Genomic DNA, 13,713 nt, shown 5'->3' with positions numbered 1-13,713 from the left:
AAAAAAAAAAAAAAAAAAAAAAACCTCAGCTAACCAGGTTCTCAGGAGCAGGGGGCCTCTTCTTTCCAGCATCTGACTCAGTCTTACTTGGCAGAGGAATCAGGTGCCTACCAGGGTCTCATGGAGTGAGGAGAGAGTCACTTACCAAAAGAAGCATTTAGAGACAGAGAAAATGCTTTAAACCATATGTAGTGACACATACATATGTTATGAAACCATTGCTGCAATCTAAATAATAAACATATTCTTTTCCTCCAGAAAAATTTGCCTCATTTTGTAATCCTCTGTTCACCCCTTCCTTCTTCACTCCATCCTTCTCCTAATAACAAATATTCAGCTCTCCGTCATTATAGATTAGTTTGCAGTTTCTAAAATTCAAACATAGTGGGTTATATAACATGTCTTCTCTTCTGTCTGAATTTTTTCACTTGTCATAATTGTTTTGAAATTCATCTACCATAAATAGGTACAGAGAACAATTTGTTTATCTCTGTTGATAAAAATTTAACTGTAGTGGATTAAACTGCATCCTCTAAAAAGACATGTCCGAGTTATAACCTCTGCTACAATTTTTTTGAGAGAGAGATTTTTGCTATAGGGCATCTGTGTTTGCCAAAGAGACAGAGACAGAGAGACAGGAAGCAAGAAATTGTCCCATAAGAGGGATGGCCATACTGCAATCCCTTCTCTTTTACTCTCTTCCTGGGATTCTGGGCACTCACACACACGCACCCAGTGTGAGTTTCAAGCTGCCAGGTCTAAAACTCAAACCATGGTCAGCCACATGGGAGTCCAGGGTCTTAACCACTACACCTCTTGCTGGCCCCAACCCTTGGTATATATTAATGCAATATTATGTGGAAATAAGGTCACTACAGATGTCATTAAGTTAAGGATTTCAGGAAGAGATCATTCTGAATTTAGAGCAGGTGCTAAGACACCAGCTAACCACAATGACTGGTGTCTTTTAAGGGAAAAGAGACTCAAGGCACACAAGGATGTAACATGTGAAGACAGACAGAGAATGGAGTTATGCTATTACATACAAAGGAATGTCAGAAGTTACCAGAAGCTGAAAGAGGAAGGGAAGATTCTTCCTTAAAGTCTCTTATGGGGAGCCAAGAAGGAAACGTGAGAAACGTGCAGGACGAGACACCAGATTATGACCAGGGCCATTGTCTGGACATGGCCTTGGGTGGCTAGATTGTTATGAGTAGAATGTCCTGAAATTTGTTATGAGAAAAAATGTTTCAAATAATTATTGCAGCAGAGTACCATGCCTGGAAAGCCAGATGGTTGTACATAAATACTAGCAATAAAGTACACTGGAGGCTGACCAGTATTGACTGGTAGTCAGTCCTCATGTTTCTATCCTGTCTTCTTGTCTTTCTTTGGTCCTCACTCCCCAACTCAGGAACTGTTTGCTGTCGGTGGGTCTGACAGCCTCTGAATGGACTGTGATTCTACGGGTACCTTGATAGCAGACCTCTTGTCTCCTGAAATGAGACATTATTTTTGTTTAAAGCCCTAAATCCATGGTAATTTGTTGTAGTCACACTAGGAAACTAATATGGGGGTTATTGCAAACAAAGCTGCTGAAATTTATATTCAATTTTTGTGTAGTTTGATATCCTTTTATTTCTCATGGGTAAGTACCTGGGATTGAAATGGCTGGGTGATATGGTAAATATTTAATATTCTAAGAAAATGTCAGGGTACTTTTTAAAATGGTTATGTCATATTTTATTCTCATTAATAGTGTATGAGAGTTTCAGTTGTTCCCTATTTTCAAAAACATTTGGTATGGTCAGTCTTTCAAATTTTAGCTCTTTGAATAGATTTGTAATGGTTATTTCCCTATGGTTTCAACTCGTATTACTCTCATGATGAAATCATTATGGTGAGTATCTCATAGCCTTGTTATTCATCCATATACCTTTTGACAAAGCACTGTTTTAAATCATTTGTGCATTTTTAACTGACTTTTGTTTTATTTATCTGTATTTGTTACCATGTTCTTAAGGTTTTTGATTATATGACTCTTCTATCAAGTATGTAATTTGGAAATATTTGGTTCCACTTTGTCACTAGTTTGGTTTTTTTTTCTCATATTCTTAATAGCAAGAACAGAATTCTTAAGTGTAAATTATCAATATTTACTTATATGGATTGTGTTGTTAACATCATGTCTAAAAAAAATCATGGCCAAGATTACAGTTTTTTTTCCACTTTGTCACTAGTTTGGTTTTTTTTTCTCATATTCTTAATAGCAAGAACAGAATTCTTAAGTGTAAATTATCAATATTTACTTATATGGATTGTGTTGTTAACATCATGTCTAAAAAAAAATCATGGCCAAGATTACAGTGGTTTTTTTTTTTTTTGCATGCTTTCTACAATTAGTTTCTAGCTTATGGTTTTACAATAAGAACTACAATTCACTTTCTGTTAGTTTTTTAGATAGTATAGCATTTTTTGCATATTTATAGCAATCTTTCCAGCCTCCATTAAAGGTCTATCATTTATCTATTGAATTGTCTTTGCAATTTTGTCAAAAAAATTAATGGACTACATATGTTTGAGTCTGTTTCTTCATTATATAGTTACATTGAACTATCAGCCTATCATTATGCTAATCTCACACTATCTTATTTATTATAAATGTTATAAAATTCAAAGTCAGGTAAATACCTTCAACTTTGTTCTTCTTTCACAAGGACAAGATATCTTGCATTACATTTCCACATTGATTTCAGAATCAGCTTATCAACTTCTACAGAAAGCCTTTTCTGATTTTTTGATTGGGATTTCATTGAGTCAACAGATTAACTATAGGAGAATGGATATCTGGAAAAAACTGTGTCTTCTGATTCATGAACATAGTATATCTCTTAAATTGTTTAAGTCTTCTTTCATATCTCTCAATGATGACTAGTTTTTTTGTTTTTGTTTTTGTTTTGGGGGGAGAAGATTTTTGCTATAGGTATGTGTGCACTCACAAGACAGAGAGAGACAGAGAGACAGAAAGCTAGAAATCACCCCCCAGGGGGGATGGCCACGCTGCAATCCCTTCTCCTCCATTCTCCTCTCAGGATCTTGGGCATGCACGCACATGCGCCCGGCATGAGTTTAAGCCACTGGGTCCGGGACTCGAACCACAGTCAACCATGTGGAAGTCCAGCAACATACCCATTACGCTAACTGCTAGTCCCAATGATGACTAATTTTATATGCAGTTTCTTGCACAACTTTTGACTATTTGAATCCTAAACAGTTTTTATATATTTTGCAACGTTGAATAATACTATTTTTAAAGTTGTTTCAAATTTGTTCTAAAATTTCCATTTGCTTGTTACTTTTATAGAAATACTGTTGTTTTTGTATAATGATTTTGCATAATACAGCTTTGCTAAATTCACTTTTTATTTCTAGTAGAATTTGTAGATTTCACATTTTCTTCATAGAAGATTATACCCTCTGTAAATAAAGCTGTTTCTTATCTGGAAGTTCAACTGAGGAAGAATCTGCTTCTAAACTCACTTGCGTTGTTGACAAAATTTATTTAAAGGTCACCTCCAGCACCAAAAGGTCACAGGCAGTTCCTTGCTATGTGTGCTTGCTCAGCATGTCTGCTTACTTTATCAAGCCCCAAAAGAGAATCTCTAGGGTGAATTTTTTTGTCAAACATAACCTTGTATAATGTACTATAACCACAGGAAAGACATCCTACAATCTTGACCATAGTCAAGTATTAGAAGTCACAGTTCCTGCCCCTCTGAGGGAAAGGGGATTATACAACGTGCAAATACTAGAAAGTGATTATGAGGAATCACTGAGAGTCTGTGCTTGACAGATCATGACATGGGGTAAAGGTATCCTGGCTTCTAGGTGTCCTGAGCTTAGGAATAGGAGTAGTTGTATTTGTATGTGTGTTGGTTTTTTATCTGTTTTCTTTCTTAAGTCTAAGGAGAATAACCAGACCCTTCTTGGCTGTAGTCACTTCCATTTACTTCTCATCTCCCTGCTTCATCCCTCAGTACATGTTTTATGTATAAACTTGACTAGGATACAGTATTCAGTTATTGAATCAAACACTAGTTTAGGTATTGCTATGAAGTATTTCACAAGTGTAATTAACATCTATAATCAGCTGACTTTAAATAAGATTATGCTTGCTAATGTGAGTTGACTCTTCCAATCAGTTGAAAACCTTAAGAGTAAAAACTGAGGTTTCCCAAAGAAAAATTCTGCCTCAAGACTGCAACACCTTCTCTCACCTGAGTTTCTGGGCTTCTGATCTCCCCTGTAGATTTCAGACCTACAAGTTCCACAACTGCATAAGCCAGTTTCTTAAAATAAATCTTACATATGTGCATAGCCTATTGGTTCTGTTTCTCTGGAGAATCCTGAGTAATAAACCATGCATTTGTTGAAATATTTCATCTTCTGGTAGCTTCCTTTTCATTCTTTTAACTTTTATGGTTTATGACTCTGTAATCCTTTTGCAGTTATTTTAGTGGAGTCTTTCAAGAGAAACTGCATGTCTTTGTGTTCAGTTTTAAAGTAGATGTGAAAATAAATATTACTTGGGTAGGTAAGACTTGAATCTCTAATTAAAAATTCGTTACTCCCATGCTTTTGTTTGTTAATTTTTATTTCTTGAGTCTCTGAAAAATAATCATATTTATATAGGAAATGTGAAAGGCAAAAGTGAAGGAGAAAATCATCACTTAATGCAGCAATCTAATTTCCAAATAAACTTGTTTAATATTTACTTAGGAAAAGGGAGACAGAGAGAAGAAACACAGGTAGATCATAAGCACCACAATTCACTCAGAGTGCCTAGCTATCATCAGGGAGAACTTGATGGCAACTTTTTTTTTTTTTTTTTTTTTTTTACTGACCTCATAATATAAAAAAATCTAAATTTTTTTTTTTTTGGAGAGATTTTTTTTTCACTGTAGGGCGCGCGCGCTTGCCAGACAGACAGAGAGAGACATAGAGACAGAAAGCGAGAAATCACCCCCCAGGGGGGATGGTCATGCTGCAATCTCTTCTCCTCCATTCTCCTCTCGGGATCTTGGGCACGCACACACACGCGCCCCGCGTGAGTTTTAAGCCACCGGGTCCAGGACACGAACCGCGGTCGACTACGTGGGAGTCCAGTGACATAGCCATTACGCTAACTGCTGGTTCCCAAAAAATCTAAAAATTTGTAAGAAGTTGTCCTGCATAAATAATGCATTTACAAGTGAGTATTAGCATGTTAAAAAGGTGAGGTATCAACTGGACTAGGCAACTAGCCAAAACACTAATAAGCAAGCAGGGACAGGAAAGCACTTGATGCTCAACACAGAAAAGTAGATATTACTGAATAATGGAAGGAAGACTTTAATATTTCAGTCAGATGTGGTTTTTCTCTATATGCTAAAGAAAAGACATTCAGTTATAAGCACATTCACTGCATGAAAGCAGAGAAAAGAGAACTTTTATTAAACAAGACTTCCCTGGGCATCTACAGTAGCTCTGATAGGCATGTTTGTTACGTACAAGAAAGTTACACATTAGTCTACCACAGTATTATATAGATTTATGTGGTAGCCAAAAGAAAAAGAAATAGCAACCTAAGTATATGCATACCTGTTTGTAAAAAAATAAAAGTCTGAAAATTCAGCAGTTACTGAGATACTGACAATTCTATACAATATTGATGATATCTAACACTATTAACTTCTGCCATATTCAAGGCACTATTCCAAGTGATTTTCATGTATTGTGGTTTTCCTTTATCTCTAATTTTTTTTTCTTTAGACTCTCTGGTGCAAGAGGTCTCAATAGGGTATGCTTATCAGACTGCACCACGTCCCACTTTATTGGTCCTGTTTCATTTCTCTTGTAGCTCCAGAGACATGATATGATTGTGATTCTCCCACTGAGCTTTTCTTTATCTTAAACTTCCATTAAATCTGTCCACAGGCACACGTCCTTAACTCTCTTTTACTCTTTTAGCTTCAGTCTTTTCCAGACTTGATTAAAATCCTTCTGAACCAATCCTCTCACATCAACTTAAGCCTTAGCTTATTGCTACAATGATCACTCATAACAACTGCCCTATAATTATAGTGGCCATCCTTATAACTCTGCTCATGGGAACTCATACCTATTCATTTGTTAACTTGACAAGGATTCCTTGATTTTCTGTTCTGTGTCCCAATATAATGATTGACTGTAGTGACCAAACCTGTATAAATTCTGTCTCTTCTCTAATCCAGCCATATTAAGAGAAGAGATACAAAAAAATCAGAGAGAGTAAAAAAGGAATAAAAAGTGTTGAGTTCAGTGAATTTTTCCCTGTAGAGATCTCCGACTGTCACCTCCTCTTACACATATCATTGAATTCCTACAGATTATTTTTCTCTTCCAGCCCATTCTCATACATGCAGATTTCTCTGCTGTCACCTTCCTCAGCTCATATTTAATCTGTCCAGTTGGGCAAAAGGTGCAATTTTGTGAAAGTAGATGCTCAGCCCGGTTATAAACTCTTAATAAATGTCTTCAGAATGGCCAAATGTATAAATGAAGTTGGAATTGAATCTTAAGTTCCTACCTCTTCCATGGATTTTTAACACAAGAGTCAGAAAGAGAAGCCACAGCTCATGGTCTTGGCTCTGGGGAGAGTGTCAACCCATCTCACTACTCTACAAGAAAATATAAGCATTCTTCCATCATTATTCACTTCTGTACTCTATGATGGCATTGGGAAGAACAGCCCTTAAATAATAGTGAACGTGAAAAGCTCAGGAACTTAGTTAATATCTTTAAATATCCCAACACCTGAAACACTAATGATAGTCTAATAAGTAACATGTAAACATAAATAATTTTAGTTCTGCATTGTCATGTTTCTCTCTTCTTACACACTAAAGGAAACATGTCACATTTCTTAAGAAAATGATGACACCAGGTTTTTATTTCATTTTATGTGAACCATAAAACCTTTTTCTTATTGGGTATTACTATATTTAAGAAAATTTAAATAGGGGCCAGCAGATGGCATAGCAGTTACATCACTGGACTCCCATGGTTCAAGTCTTGGGCCTGGTGGCTTCAAAACCACACTGGATCTGTGTGCATGCATGCCTAAGATCCCAGGAGGAGAATAGAGGAGAAGGGACTGCAGAATGGCCAACCATCCCCAGGGAGTTATTTCTTACTTTCACTCTCATTGTCTCTGTCTCTCTCTGGTGAGCACATGTGCTCAAAGGCAAAAACCTCTAAAAAAAAAAAAAAGAAAGGAAGAAAAGAAAATTTAAATAGAGACTTGTTCTTGGTATGAAAGAAGTATGATAACTATACTGAATATGCCAATATGCCTGCTCTACTCTGATCCCTCCTGAAGAGGGAAAAGCACACCCTGATGGGGCCAGAGGTGGACTCTTGCTCTAAGGAATGCCTCCCTATAAGCTTGTCAGATCCAGTAGATAGACAGCTCAGTGTGCTGCCCTGGCTGGCTACATGGGTTTGGGCCATAAACCTGAAAGATATAATTCCAAATCCCATAATCAAAAATGTTGAAATCCCAAAAGATCAAAATATCTAAATCTTAAAATCCCTAAAGTCTAATATTGTGAAAATCACAATCCTGAAAGATTAAAATCTGGAGTGTTGAAACCCTGAAAGCTAAAATCCCTAAAATAGATTTCAGTTGAATCTCCAACTGATGACGGATTTGGAATTATGTGTGATTAAGGCTTTTAAAAATGAATTTCAAGATGCTATCAATAAAGTTTGTTTTTTTTCTGTCCAGCTCAATGTGTTTGGCAGAAAATTCAGATGAGTGGATTGGCCATGTAAGATGGCAGTGAAGAAAACTTGAGTTTAAAGATGTGTCATTTGTCAGCATTGGCATATCTTCTAGCTCATACAATCCCAGAGGAATTTAATGAAAGAAGCCACATTTGCTGTTCTGATACTGGAGGTATAAATTCTGTAGAGTTTTAAAATATTCTACTTTTTTTGTCATTAATGTTTTCGTTTGTTTGTTTGTTTGTTTGTTTGTTTTTTCCAAATTTGACTCCAATGAAGTTCTAGCTTATTGAATTCTTGTTATTCTCTGACCAAGAGTGTTTCTTGAAGGTAAGAGTGGCACATCATTGGGGAACGCAGAAGTCATACACAGTGTCTAATTTGGGAGGGGAGAGTTCTCTTATTTTCACCTGTGTTTTCACTTCTTCTGTGACCCTTGAACTCTCGCTACCCTTCCTTTGGAAAGTGGAGATAGTCTACAGATTTTATAACTCTGTGATGTCCATTAACCCCTTCCTGAAAATTCAACATTCTTCCTCTCATACATGATTTTGTTCGTTTGTTTGTTTTTCACAATGACAACTGCAGTTTTCAGGATTTCAGCATGAGCAATTATAAGGTCAGAGATTGTATTTTTCAGGAATATGAATGGCCTTGAGATCACACAGACTATGCTTCTGTACAGAAGTTGGATGGGAAATAAGGGAGAGTTAGCCAGTGGGTGAGTAGTGAGAGAAATAAAAATGAAACATACAAAGTCAAGCAGAGACCCAAAATGAATAGCTAAGGTTAGTCGGATTGTGGCTCTACCTTGGGTCAAGTTCAGCCCTTACATTCCTCTGACAGTCTAATCTTCTTCACATTTTGTTCTTACCATAACCCCATTATTGAAGGTAACTATAAACTCCACCAAAGGGCTTAACCCAATTTGTTATTTCCCATTAGCATTCATTGTGCTCAATCCTAAAACATAATAATAACCTCGATGTAGTGTGAGATGCCGTGAATACTGTTAGTCTTCTATTCTTCTGGTTGTTGGTCTGTTAGTAATGAAGTTGCCATTGAAAAAGGCAGAGGAGATGTGTACATGACCATCAAAGCCACCTAGGTTCTTAGTGACATACCTAAAACATGAACTCAACCTGATACCCCCCTCTACTCCTGGATTTGCCATTAGTCAAGATTTAAAAAGTCTTTTAGGTTTAAACTTGCTCAAGTTCGAATTCCTGTGATCTTATAGAGCCTGTAGTTGGAGTTTGGCATTTTTGTTTCTTCTCAGGTGAAGATGCCTCATAATGGAGATGACAGAAGTTGGGGGCACATCAGAGTTTTCCAATAGTGAAAGAATAGTTCAAACAAGGCCCCAGCATCCAGCATCTATGCTTGGTATTTCATCCCCAGTGCACTGAGCAATAAAGGTCAGTTTTCCTGTCCAGATCCTGAAGCTCACGGTCACACCAGGGATGAAGGACTGATGTTCTGAGACTATTCAAGAAAGACCACTGTCCATCCCAACCTCACCTGGTGTCTGGTCATCTCCTTCACTCCTGGGATTCATGGCAGGGAGGGACTGTGTTAAATTCAAATACCATGACAGCTCACGGAAAATGGATATTTCAGGTTTCTTTGTTATTTTCTTTAGTGTAAACAAATTCAAGATGTATGCTTTAAACTGAATCTTCAGATGGAAGAGAATAGAGAAAGAGAAAGAAAAAAAATTTCAAAAAGGGAACATATTACTTTTCTAGAGCTGCATAAGAAAGCACTAGAGATGGTGACCTAAGCAATAGAAATTTATCTTCTCCCAGCTCCTGAAGGAGAAGTCCAAGCCCAAGGTGGAAGCAGGTGTAGGGTCCTCAGGGCCTCACTCCTTGTCTCACAGAAGCTGCCTTTGAGCTACTCCTTCACCGGGCCTTTCCTCTGTGTTTGCACATACACCATGTATCTCCAGAAAACCCAATTTCTTCCCCTTACAAAGACACTAGTCAGATCGAAAGGGGCCCACTCTCATAGCCTCAATTTAACTTAATCACCTCTTATGAGGCCTCATCTTGAATATAGTCACACATGAGGAACTCAGGGTCAGGGCTTCAACATGATTTCAGGAAGACACAATTCAGTCCCTAACAGAGAAGGAGTTGTTTTGTGGCACCAATGCAAAGAATTGCCTGGCATAAAACCCTGGGGACCTGCAGCCTTTAGGACATCCAGGCAGTTTTGGAGGCTGAGAATCCAACAAGGCACATGGGATGGCCCTGTGGCAGCCTGTCCTCATGTCCTACCCTGTTCATATCCTTCTGAAGGTTGACCTGACCTTGCAGGGCACTTCTCAGCCCACCATCACATAGATGGACGTCTATGGCATGACCTGCCCCAGGTTGGCTGCCCAGCTTCCACTGGGTGTCCTAGGAGAGCTCTCTCCTTCTTCAGCCCCTCTTGGCAACAGAGTAGGATCATTTGCTCAGAGCATTTTGAGTTATTTTAAACTCATGGATTTTTAAAAACTGCCACCAAGTATGTATGGGATTTCCATACATGTTTAAAAGCTACAGGTTTATTGTCTATCGGGCCTGGCCAGGATGTTAGACTCCTTTCGAAATGTCAGGCTCTGAGGACTCCCACTGTCAAAGTCAAGATGTCTGTATGTCCCCACGCTGGGCCAAACAGGTTCCCTGAAGATCTATCAAAGCGAGTGAACAATGCCCAACTGCGTGTGTCCTTTCCATCTGAAAATGTCTGTCTTTTGTGTCAGTAAATGAGCAGGGATTCCCATGAAATATTCTGAGCACAAGCTGACCTTGAACTCCACCAGTTTCAGAAAAGCAATGGGGGCTGTTTCTTGATGGTAAACACAGTGAACATTGCCAAAAACCGTCATGGCCTCCCACATGGAGACTCCTGGTGTTGTCTGAAGTCATTGGTGTCTGGGAGGAATGAATATTGCTCAGGTATGGAAACAGTGAAGGAAGAGCACTGTAGGTCTGTGGATTGTTACTATTTCTGCAAACATAATATGCCTTCCTTGTTACATTTGCTGTGCTGTGTTTTTCCTCCCATGTTTCTAATAACATGCTTACTTTCCAGCCTGGCTGGCCTTTAATTCACCCCAGAAATCTCTAGTCCTATCAGTCTCAGGTGATCTCAAGAGCACCTGAAAAGAAGACCAGGCAGGCCATTTACTAGCTTCCTCTAGGCTCTGTCTTCCTCCTCTCCTGATTATGTGTCCCACAATTCTTTTGTGGATTCCTCTGACATAGAGCCTGTGAGCCACACACACAGCCCACAGTCCCCCCTAACCTCACCCACCCCTGTCTTCTTTGCCACTATGAGCTATTCGAGAACCTGGTGATCAATTTTACCATTAAAAAACTGAACTCTCAACATGACTCACTGCTTCAAGAGAAAAGAACCAGTTTCCACAGTGTTTCTTCCTGGCTAGTTCCACATCCAGTCTCCAAAGGTTTCTACATAAATTCCCAGTGCCTGCCCCTGAGGGAAAGATAAAGCCCCAATGTATCAATTTGCCCCCAGGGAAGCATTTTCTCTCCTCCAGCCCTTTCCATCTTTTGTGAGTGGATACTGAGATAAGGATGTACCAGGTGAGGGCCCTAGAGGGGGAAAAAAATCCCTATCCCCATAATATAAATTCTAATTTCCAATTAAGTAAATTTAGTGAAGGGTGGAGATGAAAATCTAACAAAATTAGAAGACTCCCTGGGTATTGCTTGTCTATTGAAATGGAGTCATAACACTTCTGTGGCAGCGAACCTGAATTGCTTGATATCCATTTTTGTCACGAGCCTTGAGTTTCTGCCTCCGCGGGAATGTGTTCATTACAGTTAAGAGAAATGTGAATCAGGGGACAGGAAGTGACATTCTTATTCAACCCCATGTCTTGCTCCATCAGGTTTTCACGCTGACCTTGAACTCCACCAGTTTCAGAAAAGCAATGGGGGCTGTTTCTTGATGGTAAACACAGTGAACATTGCCAAAAACCGTCATGGCCTCCCACATGGAGACTCCTGGTGTTGTCTGAAGTCATTGGTGTCTGGGAGGAATGAATATTGCTCAGGTATGGAAACAGTGAAGGAAGAGCACTGTAGGTCTGTGGATTGTTACTATTTCTGCAAACATAATATGCCTTCCTTGTTACATTTGCTGTGCTGTGTTTTTCCTCCCATGTTTCTAATAACATGCTTACTTTCCAGCCTGGCTGGCCTTTAATTCACCCCAGAAATCTCTAGTCCTATCAGTCTCAGGTGATCTCAAGAGCACCTGAAAAGAAGACCAGGCAGGCCATTTACTAGCTTCCTCTAGGCTCTGTCTTCCTCCTCTCCTGATTATGTGTCCCACAATTCTTTTGTGGATTCCTCTGACATAGAGCCTGTGAGCCACACACACAGCCCACAGTCCCCCCTAACCTCACCCACCCCTGTCTTCTTTGCCACTATGAGCTATTCGAGAACCTGGTGATCAATTTTACCATTAAAAAACTGAACTCTCAACATGACTCACTGCTTCAAGAGAAAAGAACCAGTTTCCACAGTGTTTCTTCCTGGCTAGTTCCACATCCAGTCTCCAAAGGTTTCTACATAAATTCCCAGTGCCTGCCCCTGAGGGAAAGATAAAGCCCCAATGTATCAATTTGCCCCCAGGGAAGCATTTTCTCTCCTCCAGCCCTTTCCATCTTTTGTGAGTGGATACTGAGATAAGGATGTACCAGGTGAGGGCCCTAGAGGGGGAAAAAAATCCCTATCCCCATAATATAAATTCTAATTTCCAATTAAGTAAATTTAGTGAAGGGTGGAGATGAAAATCTAACAAAATTAGAAGACTCCCTGGGTATTGCTTGTCTATTGAAATGGAGTCATAACACTTCTGTGGCAGCGAACCTGAATTGCTTGATATCCATTTTTGTCACGAGCCTTGAGTTTCTGCCTCCGCGGGAATGTGTTCATTACAGTTAAGAGAAATGTGAATCAGGGGACAGGAAGTGACATTCTTATTCAACCCCATGTCTTGCTCCATCAGGTTTTCACTTTTTTTCCCCCACATCTATCTTTTTATGGAAAATTGATTGGAGCTATAATTACTGTTGGAAAGAAACAGGTCAGAAACACTTTTTTGCTTGCAGAGAGGGCTGTGCAGATTAGAAGCAAAGAAGCGATGTCTGAACAGAGATACTGTTCTTCTCTCTGTCTTGTTATGGATTAAAAGCTGCTCAGCACCATCACCAGGAGGGGCTTGAAAAACATGTCAGAAGTCCGAGATGATCTTTATCCTTGTTTGTAGCTCAATGCAAAACTTTTCCTTTTCTTAAATTTATTTATTTCTTCCATGAGTGAGACAGAGATAAAAGGACAGAGAGACAAAGAGACAGCATCCCCAACAGGGTCCTGATGCCACAATCCACCCATAGCTTCAGCCAGCTCCAGATCATGTGTACATGTTTGTACTCAGGGAGGTCTCCAGATACGAATCTGGAACCTTCCCACGTGGATCGCCCTCACAGAACATTACATTTTACTGATGTGCCACCATCCGGTTTCCCCAATTCTTTTCAGTTTTATTGTCCCACAGTTTAAAATAATGCTGTCACTTAAAATGTATACTTATTACACAGAGGAAGAAGTTGAGTTCAAGCCTCCAAAAATTGGAGCTGGCAAAGAATAAAAAGAAGGTAGGAATACACAAGACAAGAACACAGCATCTCAGACCCACACCTATGACTACTTAGCTCCCAATATGTCAGAAAATGGCAGGAATGTTTGCATGCTGTGACCTCTGAGCAGGTGTAGGAGTCCTTAGCTCTGCAGGCAGAAGCCAGTGAAAGCTTAGAGAATGATTTGACCTGGCCACTGCTGTGTGCTTTAGTTGGCACTGTGAGGGGGGGGGGGGGTGGCGGTG

Source organism: Tupaia chinensis, unplaced genomic scaffold (genome assembly GCF_000334495.1).
Source record: "Tupaia chinensis unplaced genomic scaffold, TupChi_1.0 Scaffold139457_1, whole genome shotgun sequence".
NCBI lineage: Eukaryota > Metazoa > Chordata > Mammalia > Scandentia > Tupaiidae > Tupaia > Tupaia belangeri.
This window is presented reverse-complemented; position numbering follows the sequence as displayed.